We start from the raw sequence: 27,176 nt of genomic DNA, 5'->3' as shown, positions 1-27,176 counted from the left end.
CCCCAGGCGGGTCTGGGTCCAACACGGACTCAAGGCTGACCGTGGACGCCCAGGCGGGCCGCCTTAGAGCGCACGCAGCGGTAGAGAAGCCTCAGGTGTGCGTCCTCGGGGCTCCCGGCGCGTGCTCGGGTGTGTGCGCGCGGCCCCCGCGGGCGGGCGGGTACCGCGTCCCGCCTCCAGGGGGCGCCCTCGGGGGCGGCCTCCCTGGGCGGCCGCCCCAGCCACGGCCGGCCGGGATTTCCGCTCGGTCGCTCGGGCCGGCTCTCGGCGCCGCGCTCCGAGGCAGGTGAGTCGCCGGGCGCGGGCCGAGCCCGGCCCCTGTCCGTCCCCGCCCTCGCCGCGAGGGGGCCCCGGGGCGTGGGGGCGTCGCACGCCGGCGCGTCTCCGGGGCCCGCGCGAGCCGGGGACGGAGGGCGGGGACAGAGCCGCGGCCGTGGCGGGACGCGGCCCCTGCGGGAGCGGCTGGAAGGGCGGCGCCCCGGGCCGTTAGCGCGTCCGCACAGTGTCCGGCGCAGCGCGACGCGGACGCCTCGGCCAGTTACCCAGGTGTAGACGCCTCCTCTTCCCAAAGAAGACGTGATGACCCATCAGAAGGGTCCCCTTGAAAAGGATCTCCCGGTCTGATGCTTCTGGTTTTAACTTTGGAGATCCCTGTTTGCGAGGAGACCAGAAAGCTGCACAAGAAAAGAGACCATCTGGCGCTTGTCAGTTTCTGAGTTCGGGCTTCTTTGGAGCTGTTAGTGACCCCGCTGAGTTTTTGAAGAAATCTCTTTTACTGCCTTGATTAGGAAATATGCTTATTGAGCTTTCACTCTATTGGCCAAAGAGAACACCGCAGCCGCACTGGTAACGCTAAAGAGGTGCACGATTTTTTGTTTTAATAATTAAATTTATTGGTGCACGATTTTAAAACACACCTGACTCCAGGCTGTTAATATTGAACTGATAAGAAAATGAGACTTGGAGACACGTCTTCTTAAAGCAGGATATTAGTTTTGCTTAATGTCCCAGGGAGAAATCTTGGATTAAAAACTAAAAGTTCTCTCTAAATCAGTTGGATTTGACCAATATAAAGTGTAGGTCTCACACACACGTTTTTATGTACTTTTTCCTGTAACTGAAGACCGTTCTCCCTGGTCTCACTCAATTTATTGAAATGCTAATAAGAGACCCCTGCAGGTTGCCCACATTTTCCCCAAATGCCTTGTTTTTCCTAAAACGACTCCCTGGAGAAACCAGAAGTTCCTGAATAAGCAGACTGCCTGGGTAGAGAGCATTTGTGTTTCAAAAGCTGAGTTTGCAAAGGTAAATTAATTTCTAATTGGTGGACCTTTGTACAGAAGTGTTTTGGACTGGCTGACCTTGCAGACCAGGGTCCTGACTATTAGCACTAGACCTAGAGAAGGTGGTTATTCACGCTGACCTTAGGTAGCCAATTGTGGGCAGAATGGAGCAAAGATAGAACGTGGTATTAAGTTTTTAAAATGATCTGTTCATTGCCCTCTTATTTTATGTAGTAAGATCTTGAAAGTTCCAGTCTGGGTCAGCTCTTGCAGGTGGAGTCAAGGCTCTGTACTTGAGGGCTTTGTACTCAAGTCCGCTGGGCCTTTCCAAGGGGCTAGGGCACCGGTGGGCATGGAGATTAGTGCAGCATTGTTTGCAGACGGACAGTCCCAAGGAAGGTGACGACAGGAGGACAAAATTCAAGCGATCTTACTCTTTTCTAGGACCTTCTTCATCCAAGAGGTAACGCTCAGATTAGAGATTTTATGAAGAGAGTGTTGGTTAAACAGGGCCGGCATCTTGTGTAACAGGAATTCGTTCTTTAATTGAAGCTCTCTCTGGTCAGTAATACTGCTCAGGGCAAAACGACCTTGCCTAGATTGGATCTGAGAGCTAGGCAGAGAGTAGGCAGGGATTACAATGTGGAAGGTGTTATTATGCCCCCATATTATACCCCCTGAAACTGGTTTACAGTCAGTAGAAGTCTCGGGTTTGTATGACATCACAAGGTAATGGACATGGTAAATAGCTAACATTTCTGGAGGATGAAATAAGTGCCCAAGGGCAGTTAGAGCACTGGGAAATGAATTCCTGGCAGAGGACTGGGGGAGGTCATAGTGAGGCTTCACCTTGGACCCAGGGTAGAATTTTTACAGGCAGAGGAGTGGAATGGGGACCAGCCTTCCTGGTGGCAGACTGTGCCTGTGTGCGTGCAGGCTTAGTCATGTCCCACTCTTTGTGATTCCATGGACTATAGCCTACCAGGCTCCTCGGTCCATGGGATTCTCCAGGCAAGAATACTGGAGTGGGTTGCCATTTCCTGCTCCAGGGGATCTTGTAACTGTGTTGGAGATATAGGGATGAAACTCTGTAAGGACAGTGAGGCCGGAGGCCTGCCTAGAGAGAAAGGCCCTCTGGAGATAAACTCTAGTTTTTGATCAGAGCTCTGATTTTTAACTTGCTTTTTATTAAAGCAAATTTAAAAGGGAAGGGAATGGTATAATGATCTTCCATATATCCATCAACAATGGTTGATTAAAACAATTTCTTTTTTTTTTTTTTTGGCTGTATCTGCTAATCTTTTCGTTGAAGCAGTTTAAATGGGAGATAACATATTTCACCCCTGTCTAGGGTAGTTGCTTTTGTTTAGTTATGGCTAAGGTCATGCCTGACTTTTTGCTACCCCATGGACTATGGCCTGCCATGCTCCTCTGTCTGTGGAATTTCCCAGGCATTTACCTGGTATAGGTTGCTGTTCCCTTCTCCAGGAGGATCTTCCCAACCAAGGGATCGAACCCGGGTCTCCTGCATTGGCAGGAGGATTCTTAACTACTGAGCCACCCGGGAAGCCTGACTAGTGTGGCCTGTACCTCCAAAAAGGCATTTTCTTGTATAACCATAATACCGTTGTTATCTCTTTATCAAATTGACAATAATCCCTTCATGTTTTCTAGAACCCAGTCCACAGATTTCCTTGATTGCCTCAGAAATGCACTTTTACCCTTGGCTTGTGTGAATCAAAATGGGCCACACAGGGTGTTCTGTTGAGTATCTATTGTCTCTTAGTCCAGGACAGGGGGTTGACAGACTTAGTGAAAAGGGCTAATGACTAACTCTTTAAGCCTTCTCAGGCCATGTGGTCTCCGTTGCAGCTACTCAGCTGTGTTGCTGTAAAGACTCAACCATGGATGATATGTGAATGAGCATGGCTGTGTTCTAGGAAAATTGTTTCCAAAGGTTTTTGTTTTAAACTCCGCCTGCAGGTGGGAGTTATCTGAAGGCCGTAGTTTGCTGACTCTGGTCTGAAGCAGTCCTGTGGGTTTCTTGAATGCCATGATTCACTGGTATCGCCTGGTCGGCTCTGGACGGCTCTCATTCTGGGTTTATTCAGCTTTGTATAGAGTGTAGTTTAGCTTGTTCCTCCATCTACTGTGTCTGCATAAACTGCAAGGTAGATCTCAAGGCTTAATTAGAGTCAGAGTCACCATGTACGGCAAGTATGCTTCAGATGTGATTTGGATGTTTTTTCTAACTGTTGAACAAGTCACTATTTTATCTGTTGGCCGTACCATGCAGTATATGGACCTGACCAGAGGTCGAACCTGCGCCCCCTGCATTGGAAGTGTGCCATCTTCTTGGACTTCCAGGGAAGTCCCTGAACTTTTTTTTGGTTCTTAATTTAGGACTTTAAAAGATTTGAGCTTCCCTCTTAGCTCAGTTGGTAAAGCATCCACCTGCAATGCAGGAGACCCCGGTTCAATTCCTGGGTTGGGAAGAGCCCCTGGAGAAGGGATAGGCTACCCACTCCAGTATTCTTGGGCTTCTTTTGTGGTTCAGCTGGTAAAGAATCGGCCTGCAATGCGGGAGACCCAGGTTTGATCCCTGGGTTGGAAAGATCCCCTGGAGAAGGGAAAGGCCACCCACTCCAGTATTCTGGCCTGGAAAATTCCATGGACAGTATAGTCCATGGGGTCGCAAAGAGTGCGACATGACTGAGCGACTTTCAATTTCAAAAGATTCGAGGGGATTTCCCTGGCAGTTCAGTGGTTAAGATTTTGCTCAATGCAGGGGGATGAGGGTTTGATTCCTGGCCAGGGAGATAAGATCTCTCCTGCATTACAGCCAAAAAACCAAGACATAAAACAGAAGCAATATTGTACAAATTCAATAAAGACTTTAGAAATGGTCCACATTAAAAAAAAAAAATCTTTTTCTAAAAAAAGACTCAAATCCACGTCCGGGAAACTCAGTATTCCTAAAATAATCTTACCCTGATGGCTGAAGATAGACTCCATTCTTGTTTTCCTTATTTGAAGGAGAGGCTATAACTGCTGTTTCTCAAAGTCGAGAGCTTTGGGCCCCTCTGCTACACCAGTGCGAGCTTGCTCTGTTCTAGGCATCCTTCAGCCCCCTGGGTCATGTTTTTCCACTGAATGGCAGTCCCTTCCTTCTGAGCCGCACACCCAAGGTCTGAGATGCCATCCAGGGGGCTGGGTGCTTTAGCCTTTAAGCCCTCATCTCTTAAACACTCCGCATTCTTCACTCACCTTCCTCTTCATCTCACCCCCGGCGGGACTGAGAACCGGACACCTGGTCCCTGGACTTCTGGTCCCACCGTAAGGTGGAACTACTTGTCCTGCATCCTGGTTGGAAGGATTCCGAGGTCAGACACTCTTCAAGCTCCCTCTAATGCAGGATTCTAAGGCTCCGTGGGTTTGAAGAAAGCAGCTTACAGGTGAGAGTTGTTTTCCTCTTTTCAGGAGTGTTTGCTGTTGTAAACTGTAGAGTGCCAGAGAAAGTGTGTTGACAGGGGGCGTCAGTTGAAGGCCTGTCTTTTTGTCTTTTAGGAATAGTGGTGTATCTGTTGAAACCTTTTTTTTTCTAGATAATGTGCCATTGGTCTTTTTCTTACTGATTTGTAAGAACTCTGTATACATTGAGGATGCTAATCTTTTGTCATATATGTTACAGCTGTTTCCCCATTTTTAAAAACTTTGTACAGTATTTATTCTCTAAGAAAAATTTTAATTTTACATAGGGGAAAAAATGTCAATCTCCCCTTTACAGTATCCCTGATTTGTGTCTCATGAAGAAATACCATTTTAAGCTCTTTAAAAAAAAAATCTGTTAACACAGATTAATAAGCATATGATGAAAACTAGGTACATATGATTCTGAAAATAATACTCTTTCTACCAGCTATTATAATATTCATTTGATTAAATGTTGGCCTTTAAGATGGGCCCTACGTTGACAAGTTTTGATGCTGGGAGATGGGTATTTTGGGGGTCATCATATCATGACTTCTGTATATCTTTGACTTCCCAAAATGAAAAGGTTTTCTTAAATAGAATAGTAGATGGAAAAGCCATTTTGTCCTATTTGTTCATATTCAGCACCTATTAATTCTCTACTCTGTGGTGAATACTAGGGGTATTTTGTTAATAAAGGCAGAAGATGTTGGAATTCACATTTCTCATGTCAGAGGCAGATGCTAATTGCATGGTTAAAGGCACCAACTCCCATGTTAGACTGCCTGGCTTCACATACTGGCTGGGTGATTTTGAACTTCTTAATTTAAAAGATGGAGGCTAATAATCACGTCTACCTGCTAGGGTTTTGGGGAGGCTTGAATGAGAGAACCCATGAAAATTCCTTTGTGTGGTGCTCCGAAACTCCAATACTTTGGCCACCTCATGCGAAGAGCTGACTCATTGGAAAAACCCTGATGCTGGGAAAGATTGAAGGCAGGAGGAGAAGGGGACGACAGAGGATGAGATGGTTGGATAGCATCACTGACTCAATGGACATTGGTTTGGGTGGACTCCGAGAGTTGGTGATGGACAGGGAGGCCTGGTGTGCTGCAGTCCATGGGGTCGCAAAGAGTTGGACACGACTGAGCGACTGATCTGAACTCAACTAGCATTTAGTCAACACTCGATAAGTGTAGACTCTGAAGGAAAGAATTCAGTCAAGCCAGGCCCAAGCTGAGAGGAGCAGGTGCTAAGAGAATGCCTGGAGTGGGCTCCTGGCCTCGCCTGGCATGGTTAAGCAGGGTCTACGGTCAGGAGAGCTTTTCCGGGGGGAGGGATACTTTTGAGTGGAGATGTGAGATGTGGGCGGCACGTCTTTTAATCACAAGTACCCTTTCGTGGGGAAGTGAGGAGGCAAAGTGGCAGCAGGGGGCTCAGGCGGAGGTCTGGTGACTTGAGGAAGCAGGTCTGACTTTGTCTTAGTTTCCTGGTCCTGCCGGAGCTTGAACCACCCAGATGGATTGTCCTGTTCTCCAGGGCAGGAGTCCAGCTGGGTGTCATTGGGCTGAAATCTGGGTCTCGGGGGGCCCATGACCCCCGCCGGAAGCTCTGGAGGCGAATGTTGTTTTCTTGACCTTGCAGCCTCCACTTGCAAGGGAGCCCCTGTATGTCCCTGGGGGAACCCCCAGCCAGGAGAACGGCTCCATTTGGAAGCTTCGTGGTTCGATTGGGCCCCCTTGGAGCATCCAGGGTAATTCCACATCTTCAGGCCCTTAACTTGAACCGCACGCAATCCATAGAGCCCCCTGTACCAGGCTCTGGGGCTGAGGACAAGGCGTCTTTGGGGGCCTTTCTGCCGCCACCTCGCTGGGTTGGCGGTGGCTCCCCAGATGTTTGGGCGATTGGGTGCGCTCCGGCCAGGTGCTGACAGTTATCCTGGTTGCTCGGCTTTCCTAGGCTCCTGGGGCCTCTCCGATGGTGGTGGTTCGGTGCAGGCAGGCTTCTGTGAAACCTCCCCGATTGTGTCTCCACGGAGCGGCGGTCAGGATCTTCTTTGACCGATTCCTGTGCCCCCGTGCCCCCGTCCCCTCCAGGTCACGCCTGCTCTGCACCCTGACGGGGGTATTGCAACTGCAGCTATTTCACCTTCTGGTTTTTCTGTTGCTTTTGCCTGTGTAATTCTTTTTGCACACTAGCCTTAAATACTGCCTTATGATAAATAAAATTCTATATTATAATATTGGGTTGGCCGAAAAGCTTATTCAGGTTTCCAGTCCTGTCTCATGCAAAAACCCAGAGGAGCTTTTTGGCCAACCCAGGATTGAGTATTTTCTTCTCCATTAATACTGACTGGCTGAGAGCTAGGCCTCCCTCCTAACAGACCCCCACTGAGGAAGAACTCATTTCCGGTTGATTGGGAGTGCTTTTATAGACCTCTGACTGTTGGAGTTACACCAGAGGAAAGCAGAGAAAGAGTAAATTAGAGAGAACTTGTATTATGCTGTGTTCTTGTCTCTGTCCATTCCTACATCTGCCTTTAAAACTTTTTGAGCGTTAATTACCTCTTCCTGCCATTGTCATCTGCACTTAGGTAGATATAGCAGATAAATTAATGAAAATACTACTATTTCTACAGCTTATGATAGTCTTAATTATTTATGAGCATTAAATGAGATTTAAAAGCATTCTTTAAGCCACTATTTTTGAGACGAATCACAGCTGCCTTGAATTACTCTTTCTCTCTCGACTTGGTTTTCTGTAAAGTTAGATGCAGATTATAAAAGCCTAAAAAGCTGTGAGGGGAAATTAATCTATCTTCTAAGTGAATAAAGAACAGCTAGATGGCATTCTTGGGAGTATTTATGAAAAATAAGTCCCTGGTTTTTTTCCTCTTGTCATTTTTTTAATGTACATCTCCAGTTCAGTTCAGTCGCTCAGTCGTGTTGCTCTTTGCAACTCATGGACTGCAGCACACCAGGCCTCCCTGTCCATCACCAACTCCCAGAGCGTGCTCAAACTCATCATCAAGTCGGTGATGCCATCCACCCATCTCATCCTCTGTCACCCCCTTCTCCTCCTGCCTTCAATCTTCCCAGCATCAGGGTATAAATATCTCCAGCCCTCCTCAAATAAGAGCACAGTAAACCCTTGTGAACCCGCAGTGGCAGAATCCACACACCATCCTAGCTTTACCATACCTGCTTCAATTGCCCTCCTTTCTTTGCTTTTTGAGTTTTTGTTCATTGGCTTGCTTCTGGAGAATTTTGAAGCAAATATCAGAACCTATGTCATTTCACCCCTAGATTTTTTTTTCTTAATATATATATTTTATTGAAATGTAGTTGACTTATAATGTTTCAGGTGCACAGCAAGGTAATTCAGTTATACATATACCCGTATATTATTTTTGAAATTATTTTCCATTATAGGTTATTATAAGATATTGATTATAGTTCCTTGTGCCATACAGTAAACTTTTGTTGCTTGTTGCATGCCAACTTTTTAAATTAGAAATCTAGTATGCTATTCATACTAAGTCAAATAAGTGGAATCAAAATGTCATACATTTTTTAGTTTGGCAAAAATTCACAAGTTTTCTAAAATATATATAATACATATTTATATACGTATACAAGGCTTTTATACTATGCTTGATAAAGGCTTGAGAAGGAGCATCAAAAAAAAGGGATGGAGAAATTGGAAGACATAAACTAAATGAAATGGCAGCCCTGAATATGAAATAGAAATAAATGAAACAAACTAGATAGGAATAAAAGATCATCATATAGGTCTGGTGTTCCTAAACATGGCTTCTCATTAGAAATATATCTGGAGCTTTGGAGGAAAAAAGCAATACCTGGGCATTTGTATTTTTCAAAAAATTCCAAGATAATTGATATGCATCTAGATTTAAAAAAATGATTACCAAAAAAAAGTGATTTCAGGTTTTTCTATTAAATAGTAGTTTTTGTGATATAGAATTCTATTGTTTTTCTGTTGACCAATCCTGATACAGTGAGTAATAGTTACATAATCATAATCACAATGGTAAAGGATGTTTATCAGTTTTCACAGTAGCCAAACAAAAAATAAAAGATAATTACAGTTGTGAGCCATAATGGAGATGTGATTAACCTAACAATATAAAATAATTGCATGCAATTTGGGGGGTCACGCGAGTGATGTGATGAGTGGAAGCGCCTATATGTACATGCTTTCATCCACCCAGCCAGTCTCTGTCTTTTGGCTGGTGCATTTAACCCATTTACATTTAAGGTAATTATCCATATCTGTGATCCTGTTTACCATTTTCTTCATTGTTTGGGATTTATGTTCTGTAGGTCTTCTCTTGTGTTCCAGCCTGGAGAAGTTCCCTTCGGATTTGCTGTAGAGCTGGTTTGCTGGTGCTGAATTCTCTGAACTTTTGCTTGTTTGGAAAGCTTTTGATTTCTCCATCAAATCTGAATGAGAGGCCCGCTGAGCAGAGTACTCTTGGTTGTAGGCTCTTCCGTTTCATCACTTTAATACATCATGCAGTTCTCTTCTGACTTGTAGAGTTTCTGTTGAGAAACCAGCCGATAACCTGAAGGGAGTTTCCTTGTATGTTATTTGTAGTTTTTCCCTTCTTGCTTTTAACATTTTGTCTTTGTCTTTAATTTTTGTCAGTGTGATTACTGTGTCTCTCACGACGTTCCTCCTTGGGTTTACCCTGCCTGGGATTCTCTGGGCTTCCTGGCCTGGGTTGTCTATTGCTTTTCCCATGTTAAGGAAGTTTTCAGCTATTATCCCTTCAAATATTTTCTCAGGTTCTTTCCCTCTCTCTCTTCTCCTTCTGGGACCCCTGTAATGCGAATGTTGTTGCGTTTAATGTTGTCCTAGAGGTCTCTTAGGCTGTCTTCATATTTTTTTTCCCCCGTTCTTTTTTCTATATTCTGTTTTGGAGCAAGTGATTTCCACCATTCTGTCCTCCAGGTCATTTATCCGTTCTTCTGCCTCAGTTACTCTGCTGTTGATCCCTTCTCATGTATTATTCACCTTTGTTTGTTTGTTCTTTCAGTTCCTTGGTAAACATTTCTTGCATCGTCCCCATTGTTTTCCCGAAATGTGGTTTTTGTTTTAGCCACTGTGGGATCGTGGTTCTTCTGTCTGCCGTCTGAAGGAGCAGGCTAGGAGGCTTGTGTAAGCTTCCTGATGGGAGGGACTGGTGGTGGGAAGAACTGAGTCTTGCTCTGGTGGGCAAGGCCTTGCTCAGTAAAACTTTAATCCAGTTATCTGCTGATGGGTGGGGTTGCGCTCCCTCTGTGGTAGTCCTTTGGCCTGAGACAACCCAGCCCTGGGGTCTGTGGGCTCTCTCACCCACCCGGGGTGGAGGGGTGTGGATTTGATTTTATCATGATTGTGCCCTTCCTGCCATCTCAGTGTGGCTTCTGCTTTGTCTTTGCACACAGGTATCTCTTTTTGGTGGGTCCCAGCGTCCTCTTGTCAATGATTGTTCGACAGGAAGTTGCAGCTTTGTTACTTTCACAGGAGGAGATAAGCTCATGTCCTTCTACTCTGCCATCTTGAAGCGGAAGTATCCCTCACCCCTAAATATTTTGGTATTGAATTTTATTTAAAAATTTACTTTTTAAATAACTATAATCCTACCTAACAATTTGGAGAAGGCAATGGCAACCCACTCCAGTACCCTTGCCCTGGAAAATCCCATGGACAGAGGAGCCTGGTGGGCTGCAGTCCGTGGGGTCGCACAGAGTCGGACACGACTAAAGTGACTTAGCAGCAGCAGCAGCAGCAGCTACCTAACAATTAACAAAAAGTCTTTGATATTGTGTAATGCTGTATTCAAATATCCCCAGTTGTCTAAAATAATCTGTTCAGCTGTTTTATTCAAAGGAAGATCAAAGCAAAGCTCTTTTATTGTATTTGGTTTATATTAATATATCTCTTAGTCTGTTTTAATTATAATAATGAATGTGTGCTATCTTAGCTTAATTCAGAATGCTCTTACTCTTATATCTACCTTTTGCTTTTATCTCATTGTTTGATATCAATTGCATGCTCTCATGCTTTCAGTCATTATTTTGAATATATATAAAGTAAAATTGACCTTTTTTGTTGTATAATACTTTGAGTTTTAAAATTGATTCCTGTAACCTTATAGAGCACTCCCATCACCAGAAATACCAAGAAAACAAAAGAAGCCCTCCCTCATTCTGCGCCCTTGAAGTGAAACCCTCACCCTGCCCCTAATTTCTGATCACCCTTGATCTGGTCTCCATCTTTATACGTTTGCCTTTCCCAGAAAGTCACGTAAGTGAAGTTATGCAGAATGCAGCCTCTGAGACTGGCTTCTTACGTTCAGAGGGCGTCTTTGAGATTCGCCTGCATGTGCACCCTTTCTTCATCTGCTGGGCATAGCACGGGTTTATCCATCCACTGCTGAGCCTCTGTTGAACATTTGGATTCTTCGTAAATTTTGGTGGTTATGAATAGAGCTGCTACAAACATTTGTGTATGGGATTTTATGTGATCAAAAGTTTTTATCTTTCTATGGTGGATCCCTCGGACTAGATGGCTGGGTCAGGGGGTAGGTGTATGTTGAACTTCGTAAGAAACTGCCAAGTTGTCTCCCAAAGTGGCTGTTATTGGTCAGTCGCTAAGTGGTGTTCGACTCTTTGCAACCACATGGACTGGAGCCCACCAAGCTCCTCTGTCCAGAGGATTTCTCAGGCAAGAATACTGGAGTGGGTTGCTATCTCCTTCTCCAGGGGATCTTCCCTACCCAGGGATCGAACTCTCATTTCCTGCTTTGGCAGACAGATTCCTTACCACTGAGTCACCAGAGAAGCCGCACCATTTTGTATCTCTATCAGGAATGTAGGAGAGTTCCAGTTGTTCTGTGTCCTTGACAGCACTTGATATTGTCAGGTTTTTAAAATTTGAGCCACCTTAATTGGTGTGTTGTTTTTTTTTCTTTTAATTATCTGATTTCAGTTTTTTGAGTATCATAGAAATATTTTAAATAATTCTTTAAATTACTGAACTAAATTTATTTTATATACCCATTATAAATATTTCTGGTATTCTGGTGATATTCTACATTTTAATATGTTAAATATTCTGTATTGGAAAATAGCTAGATTAAACCCAGATTAGTCTACAGATGCACGTCTTCCTTGGCTCTCACCCACTGACATGTCGTATTTGGCAGAGGTTTACAGAGCAGTGTCTGGACTGATGCATTTTGTAGTGACCATTCATTATATGTGTCTCGTGCATGTCTTGCTCCCAACGACATGTGCTTTTACCATGAGCACTGTGATTTCTCTTGCCATCAGTTTTATGCTAGATTAGATTGATTGAATAGTTAATTCCATGAAAGCAAATGGATGTAGGCAGAGAGTGATTTCTTTGAGTGCCTTTTAGCCAGGTGAACCCTGTTGTCCTTTAAAGATGGACTGCTCCTGTGTGTCTGAGGCAGCAGTAAATGCTTGTGTTTGAATCCCTTTTTCCTTCTGAAAGCATGCTGAGCTCAGGAAGAAAACCATTTGAGATCTGTGAAATAAAGCTCATATATCCCCCACTGGAAGATTTAGGAGCATGGCTACTGATCAGTGTTGCTTGCAAGTGTGGAGTTGATTCCTGGACTACTTACCAGAATATCCCTGGTGGTGCTGTTCCTCACCGCTCACATGAGGTGAAACCGTGAAGTCTTGGGGTGGACAAGGTCATTGCTAAGATAGGGCCTATCTTTAAATTCAGGTCTCCCCCGTTAGCTGCTGTGGTTGAGTTTCTGGTGGGTAGTAGTATCATTTAAAAAGCGTGGACCTTGCTGTCATCTAACTGGAAGAGTAGTGTCCATGTAGGTTTTACTTGGTGACCAGACTCTCTCTGCTTTTGCTTCTTGAAAGTTGCTGGAGGGTCAGACCTATTGACAGACCTCCCTTTGTGACATAGGGCATCAGAAAGAAAACTGCGTCTGACCAAGGAAGGGAGACTGAGGACAGATGGCCGGAAGGGCTTCACGTTGCCGTGGTCTGAAGCCTCGGAGGCCAAGTGCCAGGAAAATTCAGTTCAGAATGAAAAGAAATGGGTTTCTGTGGTTAAGTCATTTTTAAAACTGACGTACTGATTGACTTTTATTACATCAGTTAGATTGCAGTACATCAAAATTACTGAAGGATTGATTAGTAAGGATGTTACCTCCATTGGACCCAAGTCTTTGTTTTAAGAGTTATTATGGATATTCTTTAAACTTTATGCTTGTTGGTATTAATAAAGTCTTGGATGTATGTATATTTTGGAGGGGGTTGAAGGAAGGCATAATGGAAATTTATTGGGGCTTTAAGTCCAGGGTTTAGAACACCGGACTAATGCACCTGCTGCCCCCTGGTGGCGATGTATTAAACAGTGCGGTTCAGAGGAGTTCTGGAGGGCGCAAGCCCATCGCTCGTAAAAGAGGATTGTAGAGCGAGACAGGAAATGGTTTCTCTTTCCAGCTTTTCTCATAATTACTACCTGTAATTATGACCTCAGGCAAATAATGTAGTTTGACTAAGTCTAGATTTCACTTTCTTCCATTTTAAAATGTAATTGCTTCCTGTTTTAGCATCTTAAAATTCTCCTATGGTAACAGCAAATATTAGTGAAATGTTCCACTTCTTCCCTTATTAGCTGAATCCTAAAAAATCCCAGATATTTATTCAGGAAAGGAGACTCCAGAGCAACTCCTGAAGCTTAACATAAATTTGACTCAGGGCCGCGAACTGCATAGACCTGTTTGTAGCATCAGTTCAGTTCAGTCACGTCCGACTCTTTGCGACCCCATGAATTGCAGCACGCCAGGCCTCCCTGTCCATCACCAACTCCCGGAGTTCACTCAGACTCACGTCCATCGAGTCAGTGATGCCATCCAGCCATCTCATCCTCTGTCGTCCCCTTTTCCTCCTGCCCCCAATCCCTCCCAGCATCAGAGTCTTTTCCAATGAGTCAACTCTTCTCATGAGGTGGCCAAAGTACTGGAGTTTCAGCTTTAGCATCATTCCTTCCAAAGAAATCCCAGGGTTGATCTCCTTCAGAATGGACTGGTTGGATCTCCTTGCAGTCCAAGAGACTCTCAAGAGTCTTCTCCAACACCACAGTTCAAAAGCATCAATTCTTTGGTGCTCAGCCTTCTTCACAGTCCAGCTCTCACATCCATACATGACTACTGGAAAAACCATAGCCTTGACTAGATGGACCTTAGTCGGCAAAGTAATATGTCTCTGCTTTTGAATATGCTATCTAGGTTGATCATAGCTTTCCTTCCAAGGAGTAAGTGTCTTTTAATTTCATGGCTGCAGTCACCATCTGTTTATAGCATAGTCCATATTAAATCAACATGGTGACTGTGTGTTATTATGAAAGCATAACTGATACAAGTTGCATCATTTACAAGTTAATTTTCTTATATTTAATAGTGGTTTTTAAAAAACATAAGATTTACCATCCTAACCAGTGATAAGTGTACAGTTCAATATATTTATAACGTTGCACACAGATCTCCAGAACTCCTTCATCCCGCAGAACTGAAACTCTTACCCAGTCAACAAGTCCCCGTTCCTTTCTCTCTGCAGCCCTTGGCAACCATCATTCTGCTTTCTGTCTCTGAATTTGATGACTCTGGGTCCCTCCTGTGAGTGGAGTCGTAGCAGTCTCTGTCTTTTTGTGACTGACTTATTTCACTTAGCACATTGTCCTCAGGTTCACCCATGGTGTGGTGTGTGCCTGGAGCTCTTTCCTCTTCAGGGCTGATGGTCATGTATAGAGACCACATTTTGTTTGTTCGTCCATTGATGGATGCTTGGGGGGCTTCCACCTCTTAGCTACTGTAATATTATTTCATAATTATATAATGCATATATTACTGATGCAGAGAGGCCTTATTTATTCAGTTTTTTTCCTGTGTGTAAAAGGTTAAACTTCATCAGAAAGGACACCATTCAGCCACACTAGATGACTAGGATATGACTTTTTTTATGGATGAGTTGAAAAGGAACTAACATCTATTGGACACAAGCTCTGTGCCAAGTACTTACTTATCTGTGATACATTCTGTTGCTTAGTCCTTATAATAATTCTTTGATTTGTCCTCTCTCAGAAGGGGACTGATACTTGCTAATATCACTGTGTGCCAGAATTTTGATGTACTGAATACATTGTCTCTTATAATCCCCATACATCAGTCTTGGAGGTGGGCATTATTAGCCTCATTTTTTATGTGATGTAACTGTGGTTCAGAGGGATGAAACACCTTGAGCAAGGTCACATGGCTAAAGGCATCAGGGTTTCATCTGGCGAGGAAGTGAAACATGTCCAGTGCAAAAGCACGTGTCCTTCAGTCTGCGCCCTGCTGACAGGAGTAACACCTGCTCCTGTGGTCCTGGGGGTGTGCTCTGTCATCTTCTCTGAGGGTTCCTGTGCACCTAGCGTGACTCTCCTCGGGATTTAAAAACCTAGAGCTGGGGCCAGTTTGAACCCCCAGGGCAGTGTGAGGCAGAGAGAGATGGGGCTGGACAGTGGCTGACCGCTGTGACCAGCATGAAGAGACTTGACCCTCTGAGTGTGTTACCCCAGCCTTAGTGGCTGCAAGCAACACATACCCGCCCACAGTTTGGGGGATGAGGGTGAGACTCGGGGACCACTCAGCTGGGTGGCTGTAGCTTGGGCTGGCAGGACTGTGGTTGTTCCAGGCTGACTTGGGGGGATCTGAGCTCACCCACGTGACAGCCCGCAGGCCTTGGGTCCTCTCTGTCTCTCTTGGGAGACCTCACTTCGTCTCCACGTGGGTGTCTCCTGACTTAGGCTTGTCACTGGCTTTCCGGAGAGCAAGGGGCTCAGATGGAGCCAGGGTCTTGTTATAACCCAGCCTCGGAGGTGACAGCCCATCAGTTCCTCTGTGTTCTGTTTGAAGCGAATCCCTGGACCCAACCTTCACCCGAGGGGCAGGATCATGGGGGTCATCTGAGAGGCTGCCCACCAGAGCCCCAGGCTGGGACTCGGGATGGCAGCCTGGAAGCAGTGAGACCACTTGGGGGCTGCTCATCCAAGATGTGACCAAGTGGGGGAGGAAGAGGGAGGCGTTGTTAACAAGCTGTCAGGGGAAGGAGAAGGAGGTGGGAAGGAGAAGGAGGTGGGAAGGACCAGGTGGTTTGAGGGCTACTCAAGTGACACGTGTGCAGCCGCCAAGCAGCATCGTCTTCAGAGTCTTCTCTTGAGATGCCGACCGTGTACAAAACTACCCGTGTTTTCTTACTGCTGACCGGTCAGCAGATCTGTTCCTGGACTTCAGTCATGAGAACCAGCTTCTGCAGAGAGGGCTTTGCAGGACCCCTTTGTGCCAGGAAACACATGAGAGCTACTAGGCAGTTAGCTCGTTTTAACACAGGTTTTCAAGTTGCGAAGTACCGGGGCTGTAACTTTTCAGCCTCATCTTACAAGTGCCGCTGTGCCTGGACTTTCCGTACGGAGACGCATTATTCGGTGGCCAGGCAGCTGAACCAGGCTCCACAATTCTCACGTGTCCTCTCACGGGTCCACGCTGCGTCCTTTACTCATGATGTCGGAAGGACTGTTTCTCCTTCCTGAAATCTACCCCCTTTGACGTCTGACCTGAACAGAAATTACGTGAAAGAATGGTATATTCACAGATCTTGGATATTTAGTTTCTGGTCACGTTATCAGCAAGCCAGTCTAAAGATTAACTGAATCTGGGGAGGAGACGGGGGACATACAGGGCCAGAAGATTGAGGGAGCTGGTGACAGGGCATCACGCATGAACTGTTACAGCCAGAGAAAGAGTATTTCAGGTGTATTTCCCTCCAATCTTTTCCTTGCATGAGTACATTCAGACTTAAAAAGCAAATGTGAAAAACCGTCCTTTAAACCTGTGTGATTCCTGGGAATGCAGCTCCCTGGGTGCTGGCTGAAGCTGTGAGCTGGGCGTCCGGGCTTCCCTGCCCGTGAGGGCCTGGCTGCAGCTGCCGTGGGCACACCCAGCACAGAGCAGGTGCGGCCCTGCAGTGTGTTATGCTGGTGACACCAGCTGTCGAGAGTGGAAACTGTGATCTCTCCCACAGCGTTAAAGAGGCTGGTTTTGTTGCCTGATATTTACACATAGGCTGACCTGGAATCGTAAGAGAGTAAACATAAACTGTTTACTTAGGAAAATGTATATTCAGAGCTTCCCCGGTGGCTCCGTGGTAAAGAATCTGCCTGCCAACGCAGGGAACAGGGGTTCGATCCCTGGTCCAGGAAGATCCCACATGGCGCAGAGCAGCTAGGCCCAAGTGCCACAACTGCTGAGCCTGTGCGCTAGAGCCCGGGAGCTGCAACTCCTGAGCCCATGGCCACAGTTGCAAAGCCCACATGCCTGAGAGCCCGTGCTCCACACCCAGGGAGAAGCCAACGCAGCGACGAAGACCCACAGCCAAAAGTAAAGATTAAAAGGAAAACGTATCCTCAGCAGTACCGTTTAGGGGACAGTCTCATAGCTACACAAAATGCTGGGGAAGTTCAGAGGACTAATGAGCACTGTGTGTTTGATTCGGTGTTATCTTTGTTTTTATGTATTGTTTTCCTTTTTGTATGATGTGGACTTACGGCATTTTTCTAAGAAAAGATGTATGTTTGTACATATGTTGATGTTTGGAAAATTTGCTTTTCTAGTTAATTAAACTTTCCATATAGATGAAGGCTAAGAGAACATCTTTGCTAGAAAGTCTTGGGAAAATCAGCTTTCCTTCCCGGTTTTTACAGTATACAGAACATGATGAATCCTCTTTAATCCATACGTTAGGGATTGTTCAACAGCATCGATATAGACTGAAAGACCTTATTCACAAAAGACAAGGGGTGGAAGCAATCTCAGTGTCTACCAGCAGATGAATGGGTGAAGAAAATGTGTGTATCTCTATATGCGTGTGTACAGTATTTCATTATATACATGGGCTTATACACACACACGTGTATAAATTTACTCAGCCATACAGAAGGCAGGCCTCCCGTTCACAGCAGCATGGATGGACCTGGAGGATGTTATGCTAATATTTCAACCAAATGTTTACTGGGAAGCTGCTTCGTTGTTCATTTCTTTGTGGTCAGAATAGAGACAGTTGGCTAAAGGAGCATTCCCAGGACCAGACGAATGAGCCCATTCCCGCTCTCCACACAGGTTTTGTTCCATGGGGAACAAGTCCAGTGGGTCCCTGCAGAGGGTTGGCAGGAGGGAATAACTGGAAGTGGGGGCAGAATGCTCAGATGCAAAGGACTGAGGAGGCTTTGGGATGGAGCAGGACCAAGCTGGGGAGTGCAGGGTGGGTCGGATTTGGGGGGAAGGTGTCAGTGTGGGGTCCCGGGTAATTGTCAGAGGTTGTCACTGAGGGGCTCTGGGTAGGGCTGGGGGGCAGAGGCTAAGTTGGTGGGGCTCAGGCCACAGTCATGAGAGGGGGGAAGTGTGGCCGGGCTGCCAACAGCTGGCTAGGACACGGCGTCCTGAGCCCCTGAGGGGCGTCACACTCAGCCTCAGGAGCTCAGTGTGGCTCGGGGATTAGGGTGGTGGGTGAGAGGATCCTGCAGGGAAAGGCTGGCTGGGGATGTAACTGTTCGAGGCTGGTACGGGCAGAGGCTGCAGGAGGAGGGGGCCACGTGGGCCGCCTGGGGAGGCTGATGCCAGTGAGGGAGAGTTGAGAGAAGAGATGGCGCGGAGAGGCGATCGGGGGCTCCAGCTTGAGCCGGGCCAGGGCGAGGGACCAGGGTGCCCCCCGGGGAGCAGTCAGGGCAGCCCCCCAGCCAGGGCATTGGCTGGAGGCTGAGGGAGGGGGGTCTCTGCACGGAGGATGGAGGGGTGGGTGCCTGAGGCTGCTTGGGGGCGGAGACACCTGAACGGGGCCTCAGCCCCTGGAGGTCATCCTTCTCGGTTTTGGAGGCCGCAGGCCCGACATCCAGGTGCGGCTCCTCCCCCGGCTCGAGGGCTGGTTGGCTGCGCCATGGTTTGCTCTCCTTGGCTCTGGGCTGGCCTTGAAGCCAGGAGGTGGGTGTTTGAAAAGAATATCCTGTTTATTCAACAGAACTTTCCAGATACATGTATTAGTGTGAAATGAATCTGCGTACACCTTCATGTGTTTGCTAAACAGGTGAAACAGTAAAAATGAAGCAACCGGAAGGAAAAAAATTTCTCCCCATGTGCTCATGTGGCCTCTCGCCTCCGGGCCCGTTTCTCCCCGTGTGCTCACGTGGTCTCTCCTCTGGGCCAGTGCACGTGGGCGGCCAGGTCTTTTAAGGCCTCAGTCCTGTTGCAGTAAATGTCCCCAGTGACCCATGCTAACATATCCACCTCTTGAAAGACCCCGTCGCTGGTGCAGTCACAGCCTGACTTCAGCATGTGAGTTTGGAGGGACACAGTTCATTCAGCCTGTAATGAATATAAAGGTAATCTATCCAAGCACGACTGGATAAACTGCTTACGATTCAGGATGAGGAACCCTTTGACTTTGCCCTGTGTTTTCAGAGTGTCATGGGCAGGGGCAGGGGATAAATGCGCTGAACTCTGGAGGCAGCCAGTCTGCACCTACTGGCTGTTTGTCTTTGGGCAAGTCCAACACTTTCTACCTACACCCTTGTCTGTTTTCTTATAGGAAAGATGGAAATGAAGGTGCCTCCTTCAAAGGCTGCTGTGAGGATTAAATCGGTTAAGATAGACGAAGCTCTAGGAGGTGTACTTGTTTCCTAGTAAGTGCTGTCTAAGTGCTGGTTGTGGTTGCCGGTTACACAGCCCTCCCTTTGGAGAGGGTGGTGTTTATGCCGAGCTAAAATATGTACATGAGGATGGAAACTGATGTGTTGCCCCCCCTGAACTTTGCTGTATAGACTGTCTAGAGTGGTGGGCAGGGGCTTCTGACGTCATGGAAAAATTAAACAGTGCTTCTGTGTACTTCTCGTCATTTGACCTCGTGGGTGAGCCTGTGACTTAGGCAGGAGGGGAGCTTGCTCCCAGCGAGGCTGAGTGCGGTCCCCCAGGGGCGGCCCTGGACACAGTCCTTTAGAACCCTGCAGCCAAGTATGGCCTAGAAGACGCCCCAGGCCGCGAGCCTCGTTTCCGCTGTCTTCTCAGGGCAGGGAGGTTCTGGAGGGTGATCTTTTGAGCAGAATTAATGACATTCTTTGTTGTTTGTGTCATTCAGAGTAACTCCACTGTCTATGGTCTCGACGTTTGTGTCCTCCCGCCAAGACCCACCTGTTGAAATCTTGACCTCCAGCATGATCGTATTTGGGTGCTGGGCCTTTGGGAGGCGATTAGGTTATGAGGTCGGAGCCTTCATGGATGGGATTAGTGCCCTTATGAGGGGACCCCAGAGAGCTCCCTGCCCTTTCCGCTGGGTGAGGACACAGTGCTGTGCCCTCTGTGAACCGGAAGGTGGGCCTTCACTCAGCACTGAGTCTGCTGGTGCCTTGAGCTCAGACTTCTTACCCTCCCGAACTGTGAGGAATAAATGTGGTTTATCAGTCAGCCTGTTCACGGTAATTTTCTCAGAGCAGACTAAGACAGAGTCCTGCTTGTTGGGTCCCTGCACTTGGAAGGCTCCTTGCGGGCACTTCACCTGTGCCGTCTCAGGCGTGCCCACCCACCTCTGGGAGGCACGACTGAGCATTGGACGGAGGAGGACACTGAGGCTCAGCGGTCCCGTCGCTTGCCAGCGCCAGTGCCCAGGCAGGTCTGATCCTGAAGCCAGGCGCCCCGCCGGCAGCCCTCCCGCCACTTGGGGCCCGGGTGGAGGTGTGGCGAGCAACCTCGGCAACAGAGCGGCCGAGTTCTTCTTAAGTAACAGGCCTTTGATGCACAGATCTGTTTTCTTTTTGAAGAGAGCAAAGGAGGACCACTTGGAGATCGTTTCAAAATCACATAGTTCAGGTGTTTGTATCACCAGGGAAGAGAGGCCTCGTGTCTCAGAAGAGCCCTCAGTGGCAAGACAAGCCCTAAACTGGGTCAGAAATGGGAGTAACAAGGCAAGAGGTAGGTCTCACCTCCTAATAACCATCAGGAATAAGCAGCTCACAGGGGCAGTGTGTGACTATATTATGGAAATTCTGCTTATATGAGAAAACAAAAAGTAATAAAACAGAGTCCAAGGAAGCTTAGATATTAATAATTAATGGTGAGTTCAAGGAGGTTTAGATAAGTAATGGTGGGTTAATATCAGAACTTTAACTAGAAATACCAAACCCGAGAGGTGAAAGTGTCCCGGGAATATTAATGTATAATGAGACAGAGGTGAGAGTAGCCAAGAGCTCACCGCTGAGCAGAGTCCGAAGTCAGGGAGGAAAGAGGGGCCTGCTTCCTGGGACTGGGTACTTGAGACAGGTCATGGCTGATGGAGTCTGAGGGCCTGTGCTTGCGATGAAATGCCCCCTACCCCCCGACCCCCAGCCCTAGCGGAGACGGGGGAGGGTGCAGCCTGGGCCGTGGGCGATGTTCTGGACAGCAGAGATTTCTCCACATACACATCAGTCTTGCTCAATCTCATGTCCTGCTTCTTTAGAAAATAACTCAGTTGTACTCTGAGGACGCTGTGTCCCAGGAACACACTTACACATAAATAGAAAATTTGGACAAGAGTCTAGCAAAACAGAGATCCATTATGTGAAGAAATGAAATGCCTGTAACAAACCAAATCAAATGGGCAGGCAAGCCAAAGGGATCTGGCGGGGTCAGAGGACGCTGGCAGGTGAAGTGGCTGTGGGTCCTTACCTGGGAGGGTCATGCGGGGAACAGTGGAGATGGGCCTCGCAGGTGCTTGCTGCCCTGGGGACTCCATCTTCTGGGGGACCTGGCTGACCAGGGGGTTTCATGCAGCCAGGAAGTGTGATGCCACACAGCCGTCCTGTCGAGGCTGGGACTTGACTCGGGGCAGTCTGAGCTGCCTCTAGAAATGTGCTTGCGTGGAGCTCCCCTGGGCAGAAGCTAACAGAGAAAGGCTTCTCAGCATCTTTGTTCAAATTGGAGTGGAGAGGAATGGGCAAGTCACTTGGGCAAAGAAGACAAGGCCTAAAATTCACAGGGTACGAACGTTTTACAAGAAGCAAGTAAAATCACGGTGGATAAAAGGGCTTTGCTCAAATGCTGATGTTTGATAGGCCTTTCAACAAATAAATAGGGTTTATTGATTTGGGTGTGAAAAAATATACCCATTTAATAATTAAAGTTCAGTGAATTTTTAAAAAATGTTCAATGAGTTGTGCCAAATGTACGCGCCCCCAGAATTGCCACCACAGTCAGACACGGGACCATTTCCTTCAACCCAGGAGGTGCCCCCGTGCTCCTCTGTCAGGCTTCTCCCCAAGCCCTGCCCTCAGCAGTCCCCGCTCCGCTTCCCGGCACTTTGGTGCGCCGTTTCCAGAGCGTCTGTGGACTCTTACGGCATGTCGCCTTTTGGGTCTGGCCGCTTTCACTCAGCACATGCGTTTGGGATTTAGTTGTATTATTGTATCTATATCCCTCGGTTTCTTTATGGATACTCAAGCTGATGGGCATTCAGGTTGTTTCTAGCTATTAGGAATAGAGCTGCCACAAACACTCATGTGCAGGTCTTTATGTAGACGTATGAAACCGTTTATGGTGGGAGAATTCCCAAGAGTGAGACTGCTCAATTATATGGTGACTATATGTTTAACTTTGAAGATTCTTCCCAAAGTTACTGCACCATTTTGCATTCCCAGAAGCAAGGGACAAGAGTTCCAGTTACCCTACATCTTTGCCACCTCGACTTGATATTAGCAGTAATTTCAATTTTGCTCATTCTGGTGGGTGTATGATAGTATCTCATTGTGGTTTTTATTTTCATTTCCCTAGTGACTAATGATGTTGAGCATCTTTTTGGGTGCTTACTTGAGATTCATGTATCATTGGTATAGTATCTGTTTGAATCTTTTGCCCATTTTTAATTGGCTTTTTTTGCTTTCTTCTTGAGTTGTAAGAGTTGTTTCTATATTCTGGACACAAGTCATTCATCCGATATATAATTTTTGTTTTCCAGACAATTTCTCCCACTCTGTTTGCCTTTTCATGTAACCCTAGATGCATTTTGAGGGCAGACTCTTCTGATTTTGAAGTCCAGCTTATCTAAATTATTGGTTCTTCTTGTTTCCTAATAAAAGATTTTCTTCTAGAATTTTAGCTCTTGCAGTTGGATACATTTTGAGTTTAAGTATATTCTGAAGGAATATACCAGTCCATTCTGAAGGAGATCAACCCTGGGATTTCTTTGGAAGGAATGATGATAAAGCTGAAGCTCCAGTCCTTTGACCACCTCATGAGAAGAGTTGACTCATTGGAAAAGACTCTGATGCTGGGAGGGACTGGGGGCAGGAGGAGAAGGGGACGACTGAGGATGAGATGGCTGGATGGTATCACGGACTCGATGGACATGAGTCTGAGTGAACTCTGGGAGTTGGTGATGGACAGGGAGGCCTGGCGTGCTGTGATTCATGGGGTCGCAAAGAGCCGGACACAACTGAGGGACTGAACTGAACTGAACGTTGTGAGATAAGAGTTGTAGTTAGTTCATTTTTTTGCATATGGATAGTGCAGTGTTCAGCATCGTTTGTTGCAAAGACAGTCCATTCTTGAATTGCCTTGCCGCTTATATCAGAAGCATCTAGCCATTCAAACGTGCTCTGCTTCTAGACTCTGTTCTGTTCCACTGATTGTTTTTACCAGTTATTTTTATTGAGGTATAAATCATATATCATAAAATGCACCATATTACAGTGTATAGTTCATTGGTTTTTAGTATATTCACAAGATTACGCAACCACCACTGTCTAATTTTACAGCATTTTCATCACCCCCAAAAGACTGTTCCAGTGATTTTTTTCCCCCAGGTTCTCTGATATAACTGACGTATAACATTGTTTATATTTAAGATACAATGTGTTTGATTACACTTAATATACTGCAGTATAACTACCATCGTAGTACCTCATACCATTCATACTGTTGCAAATGGCAGGATTAAAATTTTAAATTCTTTCTTTTGAGTCTTTCTTTGACTAATTGATTGTTCAGGAGTGTATTATTTAATCTCCAAATATTTATAAATTTTTCAGGTTTTGTCTTGTTGCTCTCTAGTTTCAAACGATTGTGGTCAGAAGAGATACTTGCTGTGATTTCAGTATTCTTAAATTTGTGAAGATTTGTTTTGTGACATAAAATAAGACGGATCCTAAAGAAAGTTCCATGTGTGTTTGAGAAGAATGTTTATTCTGCCACCTTTGGATGGAATAGTCTGTATATGCTTGTTAGCCTCACCTTGTGGTTCAAGTCCAATGTTTCCTTGTTGATTTTTTGTCTTCAGGATCTACCCACTGATGGAAGTGGGGTCTTGAAGTTCCCTGCTATTAATTGTGCTGTTGTCTTCATTCACACTTCAGGTCTGTTCCTATTTGCTTAACTTTAACAGTGCTCCCAGGTTGGAGGCATATATATATATTTATGGTTGGTATATCTTCTTGATGAATTGATCTCCCTCTTTGTCTCTTATCACCGTTGGCTTCTGTTTTGTCTGTTTTTAAATATCACTACTCCTGGTCTCTTGGTTTCCTCTTGGTTGGAGTATCTTTTCCCATCCCTTCACTTGGAGATTATGTGTGTCCTTAAAGCTAAAATGAATCTCCTGTAGGCAACATATAGTTGAGTCTTGCTTTTGTTAAATCCCATCCAGGCACTCCATGTCTTTTGGTTGGAAAATTCAGTTTACATGTTGAGGTAATTATCGGTAGGTAACACTCCAGTACCCTTGCCTGGAGAATCCCATGGATGGAGGAGCCTGGTAGGCTGCAGTCCATGGGGTCGCTAAGAGTTGGACACGACTGAGTGACTTCACTTTCACTTTTCACTTTCATGCATTGGAGAAGGCAATGACAACCCACTCCAGTGTTCTTGCCTGGAGAATCCCAGGGATGGGGGAGCCTGGTGGGCTGCTGTCTATGGGCTCGCACAGTCGGACACGACTGATGCGACTTAGCAGCAGCAGCAGCAGGAGCAGCAAACACTTATTAACGCCATCTTACTGCTCTCTGACTGTTTCATAGTTCCCTTGTTTCTTCCTGTCTTGTTGCCTTTCTCTGGTGCTGTGCTCCAATTCCATTCTCTTCATATTTTGGAATCTGCTGTGGGTTTTTGCTTGTGGTTGCCAGGGGACTCATATAAAACATCTTATAGATATGTCTATTAGTATTCTGTCCTTTAACCTTTGTACCACAATTAAGTGGTTAACACACCATATTACAGTATTAGAGTATTCTGAATTTGGCTGTGTGTTTACTTCTACCAGTGTGCTGTATATTTTCATATGTTTTCATGATACTGATTAGAGTGTGTTCCTTAAGCATTTTTTTGTTTATTTGTTGTTTTAATATTTATTTATTTTAATTGAAGGTTAATTACTTTACAATATTGTATTGTTTTTGCCATATATCAACATGAATCCGCCACAGGTATACACGTGTTCCCCATCCTGAACCCCTCTCCCTCCTCCCTCCCCATACCACCCCTCTGGGTTGTCCCAGCGCACCAGCCCCAAGCATCCTGCACTCTGCATTGAACCTGGACTGGCGATTCATTTCATATGTGATACTATACATGTTTCGATGCCATTCTCCCAAATCATCCCACCCTCTCCCTCTCCCACAGAGTCCGAAAGACTGTTCTATACATCTGTGTCTCTTTTGCTGTCTCGCATACAAGGTTATTATTACCATCTTTCTAAATTCCATATATATGCATTAGCATACTGTATTGGTGTTTTTCTTTCTGGCTTACTTCACTCTGTATAATAGGTTCCAGTTCCATCCACCTGATTAGAACTGATTCAAATGTATTCTTTTTAATGGCTGAGTAATACTCCATTGTGTATATGTACCACAGCTTTCTTATCCATTCGTCTGCTGATGGATATCTAGGTTGCTTCCATGTCCTGGCTATTATAAACAGTGCTTCAGTGAACACTGGGGTACACATGTCTCTTTCATTTCTGGTTTCCTCAGTGTGTATGCCCAGCAGTGGGATTGCTGGGTCATAAGGCAGTTCTATTTCCAGTTTTTTAAGGAATCTCCACACTGTTCTCCATAGTGGCTGTACTACTTTGCATTCCCACCAACAGTGTAAGAGGGTTCCCTTTTCTCCACACCCTCTCCAGCATTAATTGCTTGTAGACTTTTGGATTGCAGCCATTCTGACTGCCATGAAATGGTACCTCATTGTGGTTTTGATTTGCATTTCTCTGATAATGAGTGATGTTGAGCATCTTTTCATGTGTTTGTTAGCCATCTGAATGTCTTCTTTGGAGAAATGTCTGTTTAGTTCTTTGGCCCATTTTTTGATTGGGTCGTTTATTTTTCTGGAATTGAGCTGCAGGAGTTGCTTGTATATTTTTGAGATTAGTTATTTGTCAGTTGCTTCATTTGGTATTATTTTCTCCCATTCTGAAGGCTGTTTTTTCACCTTGCTTATAGTTTCCTTTGTTGTGCAGAAGCTTTTAAGTTTAATTAGGTCTCATTTGTTAATTTTTGCTTTTATTTCCAATATTCTGGGAGGTGGGTCATAGAGGATCCTGCTGTGATTTATGTTGGAGAGTGTTTTGCCTATGTTCTCCTCTAGGAGTTTTATAGTTTCTGGTCTTATGTTTAGATCTTTAATCCATTTTGAGTTTATTTTTGTGTATGGTGTTAGAAAGTGTTCTAGTTTCATTTTTTTACAAGTGGTTGACCAGTTTTCCCAGCACCACTTGTTAAAGGGATTATCTTTAATCCATTGTATATTCTTGCCTCCTTTGTCAAAGATAAGGTGTCCATAGGTGCGTGGATTTATCTCTGGGCTTTCTATTTTGTTCCATTGATCTATATTTTTGTCTTTGTGCCATTACCATACTGTCTTGATGACTGTAGCTTTGTAGTAGAGCCTGAAGTCAGGCAGGTTGATTCCTCCAGTGCCATTCTTCTTTCTCAAAATTGCTTTGGCTATTCAAGGTTTTTTGTATTTCCATACAAATTGTGAAATTATTTGTTCTAGCTCTGTGAAAAATACCATTGGTAGCTTGATAGGGATTGCATTGAATCTATAGATTGCTTTGGGTAGAATACTCATGTTCACTATATTGATTCTTCCGATCCATGAACATGGTATATTTCTCCATCTATTAGTGTCCTCTTCTATTTCTTTCAAAATATGCATAGAAACAAATGAAAATGAAAACGCAACAACCCAAAACCTGTGGGACACTGTAAAAGCCGTGCTAAGGGAAAGTTCATAGCAATACAGGCATACCTCAAGAAACAAGAAAAAAGTCAAATAAATAACCTAACTCTACACCTAAAGCAGCTAGGAAA

At 45.6% G+C, this 27,176-nt stretch overlaps 1 protein-coding gene across 2 annotated transcripts in view; it reads left to right on the top strand.

The window, feature by feature from the left end:
- Window positions 1-240: 240 nt before the first annotated feature.
- GGACT (gamma-glutamylamine cyclotransferase) overlaps window positions 241-27,176 on the top strand; it is a 52,745-nt gene continuing 25,809 nt past the window's right edge. Inside the window, exon 1 of one of the 2 annotated variants that reach the window (XM_068984686.1) lies at window positions 241-286. The gene's annotated coding sequence lies outside the window, so the exon portion shown is untranslated. Of the gene's footprint in view, window positions 287-4,663; window positions 4,739-27,176 lie in introns of those variants that run through there. The other variant, XM_068984687.1, reaches the window with a different exon arrangement.

The sequence above is a fragment of the Capricornis sumatraensis genome, chromosome 12 (genome assembly GCF_032405125.1).
Source record: "Capricornis sumatraensis isolate serow.1 chromosome 12, serow.2, whole genome shotgun sequence".
Taxonomy (NCBI): Eukaryota; Metazoa; Chordata; class Mammalia; order Artiodactyla; family Bovidae; genus Capricornis; species Capricornis sumatraensis.
The sequence above is the reverse complement of the archived record's forward strand: the minus strand, read 5'-3'. Positions and strand labels throughout refer to the sequence as shown.